The 17,336-nt window shown below is 37.5% G+C and overlaps 1 protein-coding gene across 5 annotated transcripts in view; it reads left to right on the forward strand.

The window, feature by feature from the left end:
- The first annotated feature begins 3,333 nt into the window (after positions 1-3,333).
- FILIP1 (filamin A interacting protein 1) overlaps positions 3,334-17,336 on the forward strand; it is a 101,688-nt gene continuing 87,685 nt past the window's right edge. For 2 of the 5 annotated variants that reach the window (XM_077782328.1, XM_021553667.2), the window contains exon 1: positions 3,334-3,702. The gene's annotated coding sequence lies outside the window, so the exon portion shown is untranslated. The remainder of the gene's footprint in view (positions 3,703-17,336) is intronic. The other 3 variants (XM_021553694.3, XM_077782330.1, XM_077782329.1) reach the window with 2 other exon arrangements.

A 17,336-nucleotide genomic window follows, 5' to 3' on the forward strand; every position in this document is an offset into this window, starting at 1 on the left:
TCAACATCCTTCCTTCCAAAAAACTGTAAGGAAGCACAAGTTATACTGTAAAGCCAAAACAAAGCTAAAAGCAGTAGCATAGTCTAAAATAATAGAGATTTATGGAAGTGGGCAATAAGTATGAAAGCAGGTAATCACAAAACACTACCTTTCAAGCAAATGAAAAAATAATTTGTTAGAAACTAAAATATTGATTACATACTTCAATGCATTTTAAAGAGCAGCTTAATGAAGAACTCATAGTGGTTGCCCACAGAAAATTATACACATATTAGAGCTCTTCAGGGCATATATTTAAGATACTCTAAGTCTATTCACATAGATTTGTTTCCTAAAGGCTGATGTAAAATATTTCAAAAGGACAAAGGTAGTAGGCTGTATCTCTGAATGCCTCTATGACTGAGAGAATGAGATATATTTGTACATCAAAGTGATGGATGACCGAGATAAAAATTACATAGTAATACTATTGTATGTGTTCCAGAAAAATCTTATTTACAGGCATACATTTTAAGGTCAAGAGAAACCAGTAAGGTCAGAAGAAGACATCTGTTTTGATCTTCTCTATAAAAACCATAGATTTTCTGCCAGTAATTTCTGCCTCAAGCCTGGAATTTCTCTAGAACAGCTCATATAATAAAAATTTTTCTTTCATTTTCTAGCAATGTAAGTACAAAGAAATATGATTGTGTGAACAGTGACAGGCTCTCATCTGTATTTGTGATTAGCGTTATCTTTGAAAATGGCAACAAGTCCTGCTGCTGTTCTTCTTTTCTCTCTAGTGCCACATTTTGTTCCCTTTTTTTTGCATTGCTCTGGCCTTTGGTGGTTTGATTGAAATAATACTGAGATATTTGTCTTCCAATACAAATTTTCTTAGAATTATTTACTTTGGACTCCATTATCTTGGTTTCTTGACTAAGAGATAACATAATTTTCAGAAATTATAAGAAAGTTGCTTTTTAGACTTGGAGGATGTCACTAACACTTTGGATGGTACTCTTTATTGACATTAGGACCTAACAAAGGACGCCAAACTAAAAAGTCTCTTTTATGGTTTTGTTTTTCCTTTTATTTCCCACCCTACACAATCTGTCTATTTATAATCTTTTTTTTTCTATCATTCAGTAGGGGAAAAACTTAGATGAGAACCATTTTCATCCTGCACAAAGTTAAAAAATGTACACTTTCAGTATTTCTGATTAATTACACCCTTTCCCATACGGTCTTTATATTTTCTCTGACCCACTTGCAAAACCTAATCTATCCTGTTTTGTCTACATTTTTTTTCTGAAATTCCCCTGGTGTTAGAGGATTATATCTGTGGTGCACAGCTGGGGAGTGAGTTTGCAAGTGTACAGGAATAAGCAGACTTGCACCAGCAGGTTACTATTGAAACTCACCCACCAGGGCTGGCAGCAGAGAAAGCCTCCTAAGAAGTTGTATTGTTTTCCACTCAGTGAATGTGCCAGTAACTAATGGCAGAGAAATGCTGAGAATCACTTGGTTTTCTGAGATCTATAAGCCAAGTTAATTGTTTTGTTTGCCTGATTTATTATACTTGAATGAATAAAGTTCTGTTAATATTGCACTTTGAGCAAGAAGTTAAAGCCAGAATAGTCAGAAAGTTATTAATCTGGTTGGAGCACCTCAGTATTATGAGGAAACTAAGTTAGAGATTCATTTTAGAATGTGGATATCTGTATCTCACTTCAGTTCAAAGTGGAAGCATATACCAGCAAACTTTATGCCAATATATTGTATCTCTAAAATAATCTTCCAAATAACTGTTTTTGAAAAACAGAAGTTTTCCTATTTTCTATACATTCTTACTCTTCTGTCCAAGTCAAATATTGAAATGCAAATGGAAATTAATGATTATTACTTGGTGCCCAAAACAAAATATATTTGACATGATGGAAGTGTTTGGGGCTTTCATAAATGTGTCATCAATGTCTAAATATCAGTTACTTGACACAATACCTAATATTTACTTAACTTTCTCTTTATGAGCAACTTGGGAATGAAAGTATTTTTTCATTGTTACTTGATTGCTTAGATAATGACACAGATCAAGCAAAAGTCATTGCAGAGACAGGGTTACAGCTAATCCCACAGCTGCTTCCCATAAGGGCTTGAACTCACCCTCTGATATCTTACATCCTTGTGGCCAATTATATTCCTGCATGTTGAAATTGCCACAGTGTGATACCTTTTCCCTCCCCATCCTACTCCTTGCACAGAGACCCAGCATCACTGTAGGGTACTGGTATGACCGGCTCAAATATTTTTTTGCTCTGCAAGGTTGGTGTGTCCTCATTTATAAAAATCAACAAACAAATTTTTTTGCATAATTTTACTTTTTTTCTTTTCTGTCTTCTTTCTTCCCTGCCTCTTCATCTAGCCCTAGATCAATACCACAAATCATCACTAGAGAAAAGCTTTCCAAAGGAGGCTCTTTCTGCATTTAACCTGAAGTGCTTGGCAGAGATATTTACAGAGGCTGTTCTGCCATGAGATGGTAGAACCTTGTTCTAGAGTCTGAGATCTGCAACATCTTTGATATCATGACAGTTTGTGGGCTGAAATCTGTCCAGTGTTACTGCTAGTCTGTTGACTAAGAGACTTATGGCTTAGAATTTGGAATAGTAATTAGATCCAGAAGCAAGTGTGGATACATCAGAATGCATACAGCCCTGGAGTAATGTGTTCTGAATATTCCTGTCAAACCAATCATGATTTGTGTGGCTTTCCTTTTCTTCAGTGAGAGACAGTGTAGGAATAACTGCAGGAAGCTCTTGGTCTGGGAGAAAAAGGTTGTCTTTGGAATAAACAGTGAAAACTTTCCACCCTTAGCCTTCATTAATTTTTCCATGTCATCTTAGTATATTTAAACTCTGTAAGAAATTATGCTGCAAAAAGTTCTTCCCACGTGTAATTTTTCCTCAAGTGAAGTGCATACCTTTCAAATTATAAACTTCCTACTTGTCCTAGGAAAATTCTCGCTGTATAAATAATTGAACTCATCTGCAGTGAACACAAGTATTCTTTCTCTAGCAGTCTAAAATATATGCCTAAATACACATCTTGTACTTAGTGCTTTAAATAGTAATTACTCCTGTGAAGTCACTGGAAGCCCTTAAAAGGATTTGACAGTTTCCCCACAATCTTTCAGTGAATGTAGTAGCTGTGCTGTGCAGTGCAACATCCACTGATAATTCAGCAGCTGAGGAACTCAGCAAAGCCTGCTCCAAACTTCTCAGCTGTTGACAGGCTTGACTTGCTGAGAACACTGGTTAAATATAGCACAAGCGAGCTGAGCTCAACAAAGTCATTGCTGTAACACTGTGTGAAGAGACCAGAAGAGGGGAAATACAATCTGAGAACTAAACTGCCAAAGCCTAACACCACCTAGCAACAGTTGAAAAAACTTTTAAACAAAAGTCTGGGTGAGACACAGACAGAGTATACCTCCTACTTCTCCTGCCTGGGATTTCTGCGAGAAGCAGCTCCGGTGTTCTGTTCTCTACCTTGTTTCCTTCATTACTTCAACTGCTGGTAGACCTAGAAAAGTGGGAAAAGTTTCTATCTTTGTGCTCTCCTGAGCTGGATCATTCTACTCCTGTGGTAGTGCTGTGGGACAGGCTACTGTGATCTTTCTGTGATCTAAAGGATACATTCCTAGGTCTGTGTTGCTGACAGGTAAGACTGAATTAACCATTCCGTCGGTTTTTTTTTTTTTTAACAAGAACCTTTATTTTCTAGTGTCTTTTTTTTTTTTTTTTTTACAAAAATTTTCCTTTCTAATGTCTATTGTCTCTTTCCCTCTTTGAACAGTCTTCTGAATGATTTGGAAATGTCACTAGATGAAAGCTGGGATAAAAGTTTTAGAGATTTTTTTATGTTTTCGTGATAGAAAAGCATTGCTTAAATTATTTTTGCAGTTCTGAGAATAAGCATAATGAACTATCTAGTAGTAATATGAAAAAATGTGCAGAAATGTTGATGTGTATCTTGTTTATATCTGCTTACATGCAGACAGAAGACAAATCAACATTTAATAATAGAATATATATCATCTCTAACCGGTGATAGTCTAGCAGCTATTAAAACCAGTGACAACCTGTGTGATAAATAAAAGGAAATAGCCATTCAGTAACAGAATTAACCAAACAGTTTGTGGCCCAGCGCATTCATACTTTTTGTTTCCTTGCTAACTTTTAGGACACACCTGGTTCTTTTATACTACCTTTTATACTATCTCTGGGACAACCACTCTTGGTTCTTTCTCTTGTGCTTATTTACATAGAATGAATATTAATCTCTGCTGCTTTGATTAGCAGCATAATACGACCAACCCAAGGACTGACCTTATGTTCATGGTACCGAAGTGTGCTCGAGCTGGGTCATTGTTGTTAAAGCATGTTTTTCTATCAGCAAAATAAATGAGAAGCCAGTTCTCAGATGTTTTCTCCTGGCAGCAGGATGGAACCCTGTGTGGTGTTGGAAATGCATATCCCGTGGCCCCATAGTGGTCATGTAATTTAGGGGAAGGAATTGCTTAGAGTGATTTACTTTGTTTTAACTGACAAAAGCTGTTTGGTCAATTAGAGAATGAATTCCACTCCTCCCTGCCACCTCTTTTAAAGCTGTTTTCTGCAAACAAAAAATCTAGTACGCAAGAATTTTTAAGATACATACTGATTGTGAGTTCATATGCAATATTAATTTAGTTATGAAGGCAGAGATTTAAAGAATGCACTTACCCTGTGCTAAAACCCTGCTCACAGATTTATGTAGAATTGTCTCAGATGAAAAATATTTGTCCTAAAGAAGGAATGAACTAAGTGAGTCTGTGCTGACTGTCTGTGGTGTTTGACACTTAGTCTGTGGACTCTGGGACTGCCTCAGGGAGATGAGAATGTCTTGCTTTAGCAAATAATTCTAGTTGCATCCCTGCATACTACATAAATGACATCAATACCACATCTTAGCTGTGGATGGATTGGATGGAATTAAAATACTCTGAAGCAACTTGTACTTGGTGACTGAGAATGTAACTGTTTGTGAAATGATAAAATAATTTAAGTATTAGGATGGAAAAAATTCTTAAACGTAAAAAGTTACGCAATGTACATTTTATTTCATCGTAAGGGGCACACTAAAGCACTAAACAGAAACAAATTTTGGCAACTATCATTTAATGTGATAATCATTATTGTGGAATTACTAAAGCACTATGGTATCCCAAGTCTAATTCTCAAAAGGAAACTTCAGAATTACTTTTTAATAAGGACATATCCTAAGAAAGTTATTTTTTCATAAGAAGGCTACACAGTGAGAAATAAATCTGAGACAATATGATTTGTACAGTCTTTGTCATCTTGACATTAGAGTGAAAATTACTGCTTCTCTTCCATGAAATAAAATTAAACTGGCAAATTAAACTGTGGAGAAATGACAATTTTGACCTTCTGAAAATGTAGGGATGGCAAAATCTGGGAAAATGCTATGGTAATATTGGCTCCTTTTTTGGTTTAGTTGTTGCTCAGTGTAATGTGTGGTTATACAACTTCCCTTTTTTTGCATAATTTACTTTTAGCCAAGTTTTTAAAATCAAAAAGCAAATTATTAGCCTACAAACTGTCAAATGAAGTGACATTTGAACAGTCTAATAGCAACTTCAAACTAACACATGGAGTTGTGGTTTTACATACATCTGTCTTCCTTTCCACTTCAAAATGGAGGAGAAGGCTAAAATTACTCTTTTCAACAGGTGTCCACAAAGAGGCTCTGGGATTTTCCAATCAAATCTGTGGTTTATATAATGTGGCTATTCAACAGATGGTTTCATATTTGAAAGATAGGAAATCTAATGACTACAGTGAAACCAAGGTCAGTTTTATATAAAATAAAATAATAATTTATGTTTTGGTGATACACATAGTGATTTTTGTGGAAAATAAGTAGACATAGCATACCCATTTATTTTCTCCCTCATGCACAATTTTGATTTTGTTTCTATTTACATAACTGGAATGGATGGTGCCTTTCATGGTCCTAAAGACTCCTTCCTATCTGAATCCACTTCCAGACGATGTTGGTGGGTTTTTAAATTTAATTATAATATTTTCATAGTTATGGTTATTATGTATAATTAATTTTTCATTGTTATATTAATTTTGTTATCATTTTAGCTGATCTAGCCCTAGCTAAAGTCACCATCTTAACTGGCTTTTCATCACCTCTGTTTCAGTCTCTCTATAGAGGATATGATTGTTTTTACCACCAAATTCCAAGACTTGAAATACATTTTTAAAGCTCAGCACTGTTCTGTCCCTGCTTACATATGCCTTGATTTTTCTGAGCTCCTCCTGCTCATCTGCGGTAGATGATTGACCTTTGGCTCTGGTGTGTAGTGGTACATCCCTTATGCTACTGATTTTAGTGAGCTTGATGACACCTCATGACATCTGAGGTGTCAGATAGTGCCACTCACTGTCACACCTGACACAAATGGAAAGACTAAACATTCATATTAATAGAACTCTGTCAGCCAAAGTAGGATTCCTGCAAAAACGGATGTGCTTCCTGGAAGCAGCCTGTGGACTGGAAGCATTAGAATATTAGGACATCTCTGTTTTGCTGGTATGCCCTGTTTTGCTCCTCTGGGGTACAATTTCACCACTATAGCCATATCCATAATAAAAGCTTCTTGCTGATAGAGATCTATCAGTGAAATTCCTCCTGATACAGGATTTTTCTGCTGCAGACTTTCCACACATGCTTAATTTAAGGCTTTTGGTAATCTTATCTAACTCAGTTCAGGTATCCCCAGGCAGAAATTAAGAATGTGCCTCAGAGCTGTGCCAGTCAAAGGTCAGGTTTATGCCACTGATTCAGAGTGATATTTCCATTGAATTTAATAATATTAGGTTTTAATATTCAGAAATTAGCTGATACATTTCCAGTACCCTCAAGAAAATTTAAGAGAATGGATTATCTCTATTCCTCTCCAAATTTTTTTTTTTTTCTAGGAGACATTTTATTTTTCTTCCAATTTCTTGTTTCTTCCCTTCCTTTTTCAAGGTCTGTTGTTGCTGATTTCCCTGTTATTTTAATGTATTGATTGAATTTTGGGCAGTGGTTTTGTCCTTCTATAGATCTAAAATGACGATTGGAGAAAAAAGTGAATATTTGTGAAGAAGCCAGATGAAATAACATTACAAATGAGAAGGAACTCCATCTATTCATACTTCCTATTTCACCAAAAATGTTTAGCATATAAAACCTAGGATAAGAGCTGAAAGCTAGAAAGATAAAATAAGGATATTCTATTGCATAGAAATGTTTAAATACTTCTTTACAAGAAGCTCAAATGTCTAAACTTTTCAGCTTGTGTTCTGTTTTCCTTTTTCTTATTGTTTTCTACTGAAAGTTGTTTCCTAATTTCATACAGAATATTGGTAATTATTTGGGGACAACAGGCTTTTCTTCATTTTGGAACATATTGGATAACTTAGAAAACAATAAATTCATAAAATATTAAGATTTTTTTTTAATCTCTCTTTTTCTACTTAGTAGCCAGTTTTTGTATCAAGCTAGTGACACTAGAACTTGTAACATGGTCCTGCAGTTATGCTGTGAGGTGAAGGGCAGAAACAATTGTGCTGTGTCCTGTTCAGGAGAGAGAGGGAAAGTCTCTGATCATGTTGAAAATGTATGATGCCTCATGTATTTATGAAAATCCTGCATTTCAAGACACTTGATTAGATTTTCCCTTTTATTTTGGGTCTTTGCACCTACTCCTCTTGTTTCTGCAGATAATCTGTATTCTCTATATTATCTTTTTTTCTCAGCATCATAGTAAAATAAGCAGTAATATAAGTGCAAATAGAAAGTCATCCTATGTTGGGACAGATGTGCTGCCTTTTTTAATTCAATTTGGCTTGGCCCTGTGATTCTCAATCTGCTTTGTCTGGACTATGTCTCTAAACCTTTTCCACAAATAAAGCATGCAAATTGTGGCTGTAAAGGTGATCTGCAAGATTACGTCGATTGTGGCATGCTTCACAATGTTTTACACACTCAGAAATACAGAGAAAATACAGTTAAAAGCTTAATGTAACCTTCATCAGAAATAGGAGTAATGTGTGCATGTGCGCATGACTTTTGCAAGGAAGGAAACACTTTTTGGCACAACAGAATGCTTTGCTGAAGGAGTGGGACAAACACATCCAAAGCACAGGGAAATAGGCTGGAGCTTGGACTTTTTCCCTTAAATGGACAACCCGTCTGGTTGCTGTGTGCTGACAGAGGCAAAGGGGGGTGTGAATCCAAAAGATTGCTGCGCTTTGTCCGAGTGAGTTTCATTTCAAAGCTGATAAAATGACAATGAAAATCTTAATTATCTAAGATGCGGCCGAAGTCATTCAGATGTAAACTGGTGGGCTCTCAAAACAAGCAGAAACCTCGATGAATTTGCACTAAACTTGTCCAGTTTGATTTACACACTTTTGATGCTCTGTACTACAGTAATGGTTACTTTTTTCACTTTTCCTTTTTGGGGAAATGGTGACAGAGTGTAATGTTTTGTGATTTATGCTGTTCAAAAATCTGTTCCAGCGCATATGTAAAAGTGATATTTTGGAATCTAAATCCATTTTCTATCTGAAATCCACAGTATTTAGGGGCTTGTATGTTTGTGGAAGGGAGGTATCTGACTAGTGTGTTATGGTTGTCAACAGCAAGAGCTACAGCTTCACTAACAAACTTTTAAAAACCCAACTGATAAAAAATGGATTTTATTGCAGTAACAGAATAGAGTTTTTTTTTAGAAACTGGGTTTAAGGCTGTTCCTGTTATAAAAAAAAGTAATTGAAAATGAAAGCTCATGTGTCCTTGGTAGAAGAATTCTCACTAGAGTTTATCAGCCTGCTTGTGTTTTTCAGAAAATACAAAGCAAATGAATGCAACAGAAAGCAGAGACTGCTTGCATCAGTGTAATCGAATTGCTGCCAACTTGCCTTGTTTATCTAAGAGATCTCTGTGAAAATAAGGTCTTTCCCACACAGGCATGAGTCATAGGATGTAATGCAGCTAAGCAGACTTGCTTCAGCTTTCTAATGCACACAAATCTAAACTAACCTGTTTTAGTGCCTGCTCCTACAACTAAATGAGATCTAACTTGACAACAGGAAGGGAGAAGTAATGGTGAGTTCATGGTGCTATTTCAGTGCAAAAACCTGAATGCTAAGGAAACGATGCAATTTCCATTTATTGGGAAAACTGCAGTTACTGTGACAACAAATATACACTGAAAAAAAACATACACAATTTATCCTCAAGTTTAAATTGGTGAACACAGTAGAAAGGATATTCAAAAAATCTCACACTATCTAGTTATGTGTCCCAAAGAACATTGTTACTTTAAAAATAGACAATCCAGATTGGTCAAAAATTAACCCTTTAAAAGCCATAAGCTAGGACATAAGCAAAAGGGTGGGAAAGAACATGTGGTTAATGATGACTAGTTTAGTGTTGGGCTCGCTAAAAATTAATTAAACATATATTTCTCATGCTGAAGTTATTCTATTCCTGTGTCTGTCATTCATACTTATCTCAAAAATCTCACTTGTCTTACCCTCTGTAATTGCAAAGCTTCTTGGACCTAGCTACTAAGGAAAAGGCTACAGTAGTTCTTCTATAGTGTGTTATCTCTCCTTTTATTTTTCAACAAGGGCTTCTGTAATGAAAAGAAACATGCATTTTTTTCCATTAGATAAGGATTTCGGTTCCACAGTCTGATAAAATTCTTTAGAGAAAACGATGCATTCCAGTTGTTGACTCTGGGCAGGAGATGGCAGGAAGGGAATGATGCCCTGCTGGATGTCCTCAAGCACGTCAAACACAGGCAGAACAAGATGTCCCTGTGCACACAGGGACACACAGAGGGACACAAGGGCAGTGGGGCTCCTGAGTGCCAGGGGAGCCTTGTGCTCTGAGGCAGCTGCAGTGGGAACCACTGCTGCTTCAAGTGGCACCAGACAGAGGCTGGAATCCCAGGTACAAAAGGCATCAGAGTGCAAATAGTAAAAGGCAGGGTCATAATAGCATATCCTCTGCCACTTATTTACAGAACCATAATTCGGGTGGGAGGAACTGGCAGAAGTCATCCAGTCTCCCTCAAAGTGGAACTATCTCCAGACTCGGATCAGGTTGCTTAGGGCTTTGATTATTTTCATGTGTCTTGAGTATTTTTAATTTATAAATAATCTAAGGTCTCTCATCTTTGTGATCTTTGGATCAGAAAGTTTGGGACATGGCTGGCTATGGAATATTTTGCAAGAAATGATAATGTGTATATCAAAATACATAATACACTGAATAAAAGATAGCTTGATAGTAACAAATCACAGGTCTTTGGCACTTTCAAAATTGCAAAAAACCCACCTGTAGTGGTTTTTCGTTTGTTTGTTTTTGTTTGATTTTCTTGTGTTTGATGTGTTACTGTCCTAAAATAGCAATAATGACAAAAAAATCTTGTATGTAATATTTTTTCTTAGTTTACTCCAGCTTTCAGAGTGCATACCCTCTTCCTTCTTCCTGCTACATTCTGTTTGAAAGGCAAACATTTAGACTGAGTCACTGTTGAGGTACCATGTTTCTGCAAAAAAACAATTCTGAAAAATGATAAGTCTATTCTGTCCAGGTAGTCCCATAAGCTGCAAAGCTAGCATTAAGACTGTAAATAATAAGAAAATATATAGGGATGGATAACAGAGATGCTGCTTTTGAAGAAGGGAAGTTTGGACACTGTTTCCATGACTGAGTTCTTTTTCTCACTGAACATTTCTTTCCAATTGTATCCTAATCAGGAGCAGAGCATGATGCACATATGGCAAACAGGATTCCTAGATGGAGTTCTTGGTTAACCTGAAACTAGCTTAGGCTAGTTTAAAATAGCCCAACTTGTGGAAGCATCTAAATTTACCTGTTAGTGACTATTGTAGCAGGAAACAAGGACAAAGCAGAGGACTTGTGACACTCAAAGGGATGTGGCAGTTAGTTTTCCATATAGGATTTTTTATGCCTAATAAGAATAGCCACTGAAGACATGTAATCTTCTCTGTAGATAAATATTGTTCCTCAAACTGGAACTTTAACCAGAATATTGTCATCATCTGTACATATGAAGGGAAAAAAAGAGGGAATTCTCAAAGCTGGTGATGTACAGAGCTGTGTACGGATCCCATTGTACTTGTCTGGAGCAAACTCAGCATTGGCTACAGAGAGGAACAGGAGGAGCTGGTACACACACACTCGTCATACACCCTTGCAGCCTTTTAATTAAAAAAGCTGCCATAAGCTTTGGTGGGGTTAAGTTAATGAGAAAGGTAGTAAGATTTAGGAAGAAGAGTTTATGCTTTGAAAGATACTAGAACAGTCTAGGACAGACAGGAAGCGCTTTAGCAGGAGGCCAGGAAGTTGTGTGTTTTAAAGCTAAACTCTAAATCTCTTAACCATAAATTACCTGGTAAATACCTTTAACTACCCTTCCTTGTATCCATATGGGCAGAGGTTTCAAAAGTAGCTAGCAGGTTGGAGAAAAAAATACCGAAAGTGATTTTCCTTTTCTTTCAGATAACATGTTATACAACATCAAATTATTTTGGAACAGCTTTTTATTAGAACCATAGAGGGGGTTCAATATAAGTTTCTTTGGTACAGAATTCCATCTACTTGCAAATGAAAATTTACAGAACTTACAGAACAGGACTGTTCTGCTGTGGTCCTTGGGGGCCCAGGAGGAACTGTTTGGAGCCCTTTCTGTGACAGTGTCACGGCTGCCTCATTCCAAAAAAACAAACTCCCTGCAGTGATACAGGTTTCTAGCCCCTGTTCTGTATCACTATCAGTCACACAACTTTTATCACTCCGGGTCCATAAGAACTAATGGAGTGCTAGAGAAATATGTGAGAGCTCTAGACAGGGTAATGAGTTTCTTCTTTTCTTAGCAAAAAAGAAGCCTAGGAAAATAAATAGAAATAAAGGGAATGATCAGCAAAGTGTTCAGTGAATATGCTCACTGTAACACAACACTTTGTAACAGTTTGTTAAGGAATTGGTAGAATGGCAACAATTCTTATCAGCTCCAAAAATCCCTCCAGGACAGCAGTGGATGTCTAGAAATAAGGCAAGCATAATTGCACACAAGGAGGGTTAATTTACTTGCCACCAGCACTAGCTGTGTAAACAAAGCCTAACTCACACTGCAAGAGTGTGATTGAACTGCAAGGCTGTAAGAGTGGCAGCACATCTCATAGATTCCTTATTCACCAGAAACACTTTGCTAAATTCAGGTTCCCTCCCCAAAATCACTTTATGTTTGAATTTTGTTGCTTAAAACAATTTTACCTTAAAATGTGAGGTGATAGTTGTCATACCAGGGAGGAGAAACGCTGGTTAAATTGCTGACTTTCACATCAGTGACTCCCTGTATGACTCTCAGCAAGTTATTTTTCCACTTTTAATAACAACCTGGAATGTTACAAGAATAAACAGAGTACTGACTTTGACACTCTGAGATGTTGCAATATTGAACATCATGTCAACAGCTTTGAATAAGAAGACTTAAATAGTCCTCCTAAGAAACCAGAATCTGCAGGGAGAAGTAGGAATAGAAGTTGAATTAGTCTGCATGACAAGAATATGTATTTTTAGAGGAGCTCCCCAGAGGGAAGCTTAGCTGTGCCCTTAGTTGTAGGTCACAATAAATAAGCCGTACTGGTAAAGCACAGCAAAGAAAAGGAGAACCAGGGATGAGACCAGAAAGCTTCAAGAACAAAACTATACCAGAACAGAAACCAAACTAATGTCAATACTAAGATGGTCCACGAAAACCAAAACCATTCTGTCAGGTTCAGTTGTACCAGAAGTAATTCACAGGGTAAAGAGGGTGCTGTCAGACTGTGAGCTTGTTGTTATTTTGGGAGTGCTCAGGACAAGCTCTCTAGTACAAGGAAGAGACTGCTGGGAAAAAAAATAATCCTGAAGGAGAAAGAAGTTTTGAGGGAAGGGGTGGGCCGAATGTGACTGCCCAAATTAGCTGGTGTTTGGAAGCTCTGGAGCCACTATGGGGCTGTGGCGAGGGAGGGAGAGGGAGCACCTGGAAAATACAAATGTCCTGTGGTGCTGCCTGTCTCTTGCAAGCTGAGCAGGTAACCAGCGTCTCCAGTTGTGCCTGCTTTGTTAAAGCAATGGTGGCAGCTCAAGTGACTCTTGCCGACGGGGATTTTTTGATAAGGACTTAACCAAGGAATTAAGTTGCCATAACATGTTACTCAGCTTTAATTAAAACCAGAGAAAGAAGAAAATACAATTCTGATGTGTTCAAGGAAGTTGCAGTCTCTGATCTCTTGATGACCTGGTGCCATGATGCTTTAAAATGTCCTGAAAGAAGATTTTATTAGAGATTTTGAATCTATGTGGTTGGCAATGCCAGTGGACAGAAGGGACAGTGAGTTTGGGAGCAGGGCAGAGTCTCACCCTTATGGATGTGCCACTACTCAGAAGAGGCCATGGCTGATGGAACACGGCTGAGGGCAGCGTGGGCCTGCCACACTCTGCCCTGCCATGGTGGAACAGCAGTGACAACTGCACAGATGGCCTCCAAACTAGCCCAAATCAAAGCAGGAGGTCTGGAAATAATTTCTCAGTTTAGTTGTGAGCCTCTCAAATTGAGGAGAGAATGTGGTGATAAATGACCTTTCCTTTGATTTCATGAAAGGGATCTCAGGTCTTTATTGTGAGCATTCCCTTGACAAAAGGTGTGAAATGTAGAAGCCCAAACAGCAACCCACATCCTGGGTTTACCAGCACAGAAAAATGCATGTCCTGCTCTGCTGGGAGGGGAGTGAAAGCTGAAGTCCCCTTCTGAGGAATGACACAGGGAGGGGTTGCAGGAAGATAAGTAAAAGTCACCTACCAAAAGAATGAAAAAAATCAGTCTTCTGGTGATGTGTGGAAGGGAATAGAAAGATGTGTGGAAAGATTTGTGGAAAGGAAGAGAAACCAGTAGTTTCTTTTAAAAGATCCTAGCTCATTTCACTTAAAAAAATAGTGACCCACAGTGATGACATTTAGAATACTCTAAAGAAGGAAGAGGAGTTGCATTTGTACCATGTACTGAGATGTAACAGCATTTCAGCAAATGGTTTGTGGAGAGTGGAGCTTCTCCCCATGTGTACAGTGGTAACACCCATTCTCGCACAAAAAACTCATACCATACTATGGCAGAATGAGTTCATCAGGGGGTTTTTGATTAGTTGGTTGGTTGGTGTTATCTTGCTGTTGTTGTTGTTGGGTTGTTTGTATTTTGTTTTAATTTAGGAGTATGAGATTGGTGGGGGGTTTTGTGGGATTGGTTTTTCTTCTTTTCACAGTGAAAGAACAAAGTTAAGCCTTCAGGATTTTGAGCCTACTGTCTCATGGCTGAACCTAATAGCCGATCTCTAAGCTCCCCTGGACAGCCTAATTCATTGCTGTTTTCCTGATATAAAAACAAGGGACCCTGAGAAACTGGGAGGTAATAACCTCTTTTCTGGGTGGTCATTTGGGTGCTTCTTGGATCAGGCAGCTTGAGATGCTTCAAAACAACCTAGTGTATTTCCTCCAAAGGATGCATCTCATCTCTGTGTGTTTAAGCCCCCCTGGCCTCTGTCCAGGAACATCCGCATTTCCTGACTCATAACAACTGTACCCTGTCTGGTTGTACTTCATTAGCAGCAGCCCAAAAATCAGAGTAATATTCTGCTGTTGCGTAAGTTTTTCCAAGCAGTAAACAATAACACACTGCCACAAAGTTTATTACGTTTATCTTGGAATTCAAGATCCTGAAGAGACCACTGCTTATTATTATTTTCTTTAATGACTATCCAAAAGGATTGTAAGATGCTATTCTTTAATAAATACCTCCAGGATAACTTAGTATCTTAATCAAATGATCTGAAAAGGAAGAATAAATGCTACAGAAGCTATATTAAGCAAATAATTTTTCTTCCAGCTGAGAAACATGGTTATGATTGTCATATTAGTTTAATTGCTGTATCAGAACTTACAGAATAAAACAGCGAGGGCAAATTTAAATCCACAGAAGCAGAAAACAATTAGTCGGAAAAAATACATTTTAAAGGTTTAGTAACATACCTTTCAATATGTTCTATTCTAAATAGCACTTCTTTACTTGCATCTCAAACATTTGTTTGAAATATTTTAAAAGCAGTAGCATTATCAACTGGCTCAAAGCAGCTTAGAAAATAAATGGTCCTTGACTATTACTGGAGTTCATGAAAAGAAAACTCTTGTCTGACTCTAAAATCTATTTTGGAGCTGCGGCTGCTCCACTCCCCTGCTTGTGGCATGATGCAGCTGCTATTCCTTTAATATTTTTGCTGACAGCTACAGCTGACAGATAACATTTCAGTTCACCCCAACATCAACTGTGTCTCAAGGCTTCCTTAGGCTGAAAATGCTGCCTTCCTTGTGGCTTTTCCTGCATCACTGTGCAACTCAGCAAGTGTGCAATCATTTGCTGGTCACATGTAATGGAGCAGCAGCCACAGGGCTGCAGGCAGGTCGTGTTCTGGGGGAGCACATCACTCATTTCTCATCTGTGAATGGTGCAGCAACAGCTCTTCTTTTTTCCCTTCATTTCTTCTCCCACATGCTAAGAAAATAGGCACCTGAGCCTGGGAATAAAAATAATTTGGCGTATATAGCTCTGCAATATGTCAACTGATATTTTACATTTTACATTAGTTGTCACCTTATATTTTTGTTTTAATTATATTTGTTACCATAGCCAACATAAAAGTTATTTTATCCATCTTAATGTATAATTCCCTAGCAAACAGGCTTTGACTTCTTGGTCCGTAGGAGTTTTCATATCATAATCAAGCACTCATTAATACTATGGTGATCCACCTACAAAAGGAACTATTCAAAAATGCAGGACTGTTTTCCTCCCTGGGAGAAAACAAGAACATTTACAGTGCTCTTAGTTCTGTCCTTGAACATCCATATCTGTTATAAAGAAGAAGCTGCAGGACAGGTAAGCAGTCAGCACGTAAGAAAGAGAGACAAGAAAAAGTGAGAAAGGGGCATTGCTCAGTTAGTCCTACAGAGAAATTCTCAGGAAAATTAATTATAATATATCTGTACTTTTTTGATTGATGACAGAATTAAAAAAAGAAAAATGAATTTTTTGCTATATTTTCTTGGGCTATTTTTTTTGTTTGGGTTTTTTTTAGGTTTTTTTTTAGGATTTGCAGTGAGATCCATTAGTTTTTGTTTAGATTTAATATTTTACTAGACTTCAAAATACTGCTTTTATTACGTGTCTGATCTATTAAAATTTAAAGAACAGGAAGACAAGTGGGAATTTGGAACCATGAAAAAAAAACCACCAAAACAATCAGAAAGGAAAAGGTTACAGTACCTTTTGACTACAGTATAGACATTAAAATATCTCCCAGGAAAATACTTTGACTGTTTCACTTTGCAGAAAAAAAGTAAACTTTGTGTGAAATCTTTAAATATTCACTGGAGCTAGAGCTAGCACTTGGGAAGACCCAAAGCTACATGCAAAGTGCTAGAGTTGGTTGACTCCCTGTCACCCAGAATTCACACATTTTTGTTCTAATGCCCATTTTCGAATCCTGCAGACAAATTTGAAAAACAGTTTCTGCATTTTATGAATTTAAGACACTACTGGGCTTTGACAGAAAAAATTTGGACTTTTGGTAAAAGATGGTAGAGAAATAAGTTTCTTTAAATTGTTCTACTTCTCTCCCACAGTACCTCTGACTTCTTGTGATCTTAGTGCGGGGAAAAAAATATCAGAAACAGGAAAAGGAACTGTTTCTGTAGTTTATATATTACATTTTCATTTCATGTTTCTTTTCAACTTTATGCTGAATTTTACCCAAATCTCCTTCAGGATACTCAAACCCATTCTTTTAGGCAGAAGAAATTGCCCAGCATAATTTCAGCTGCAGGCTCTAATCAGACTGCTCTGCTTCCAGTTCCCCTGTGGTGGGAATCCACAAGAGGCAAGCAGCAGGATGGTTGCAGAGGTGTAACACCAGGATCTGACTGAGAAAAGCACATCCTTGAGCCTTTGCAGGTAGTGTGAAGGTGTCCTAGCCCTTCTCTAGGGCCCATGGGACCTGATTTATGGCTGGGGAATATTGGTATTAACCTCATACTCCCATTTCTCTGCAGAGACAGAACCTAAGCAAGCACAAAGCTGCCACTATAACACATACCTGCCAATA

This window comes from Lonchura striata, chromosome 3, assembly GCF_046129695.1.
Source record: "Lonchura striata isolate bLonStr1 chromosome 3, bLonStr1.mat, whole genome shotgun sequence".
NCBI classification, from domain to species: Eukaryota; Metazoa; Chordata; class Aves; order Passeriformes; family Estrildidae; genus Lonchura; species Lonchura striata.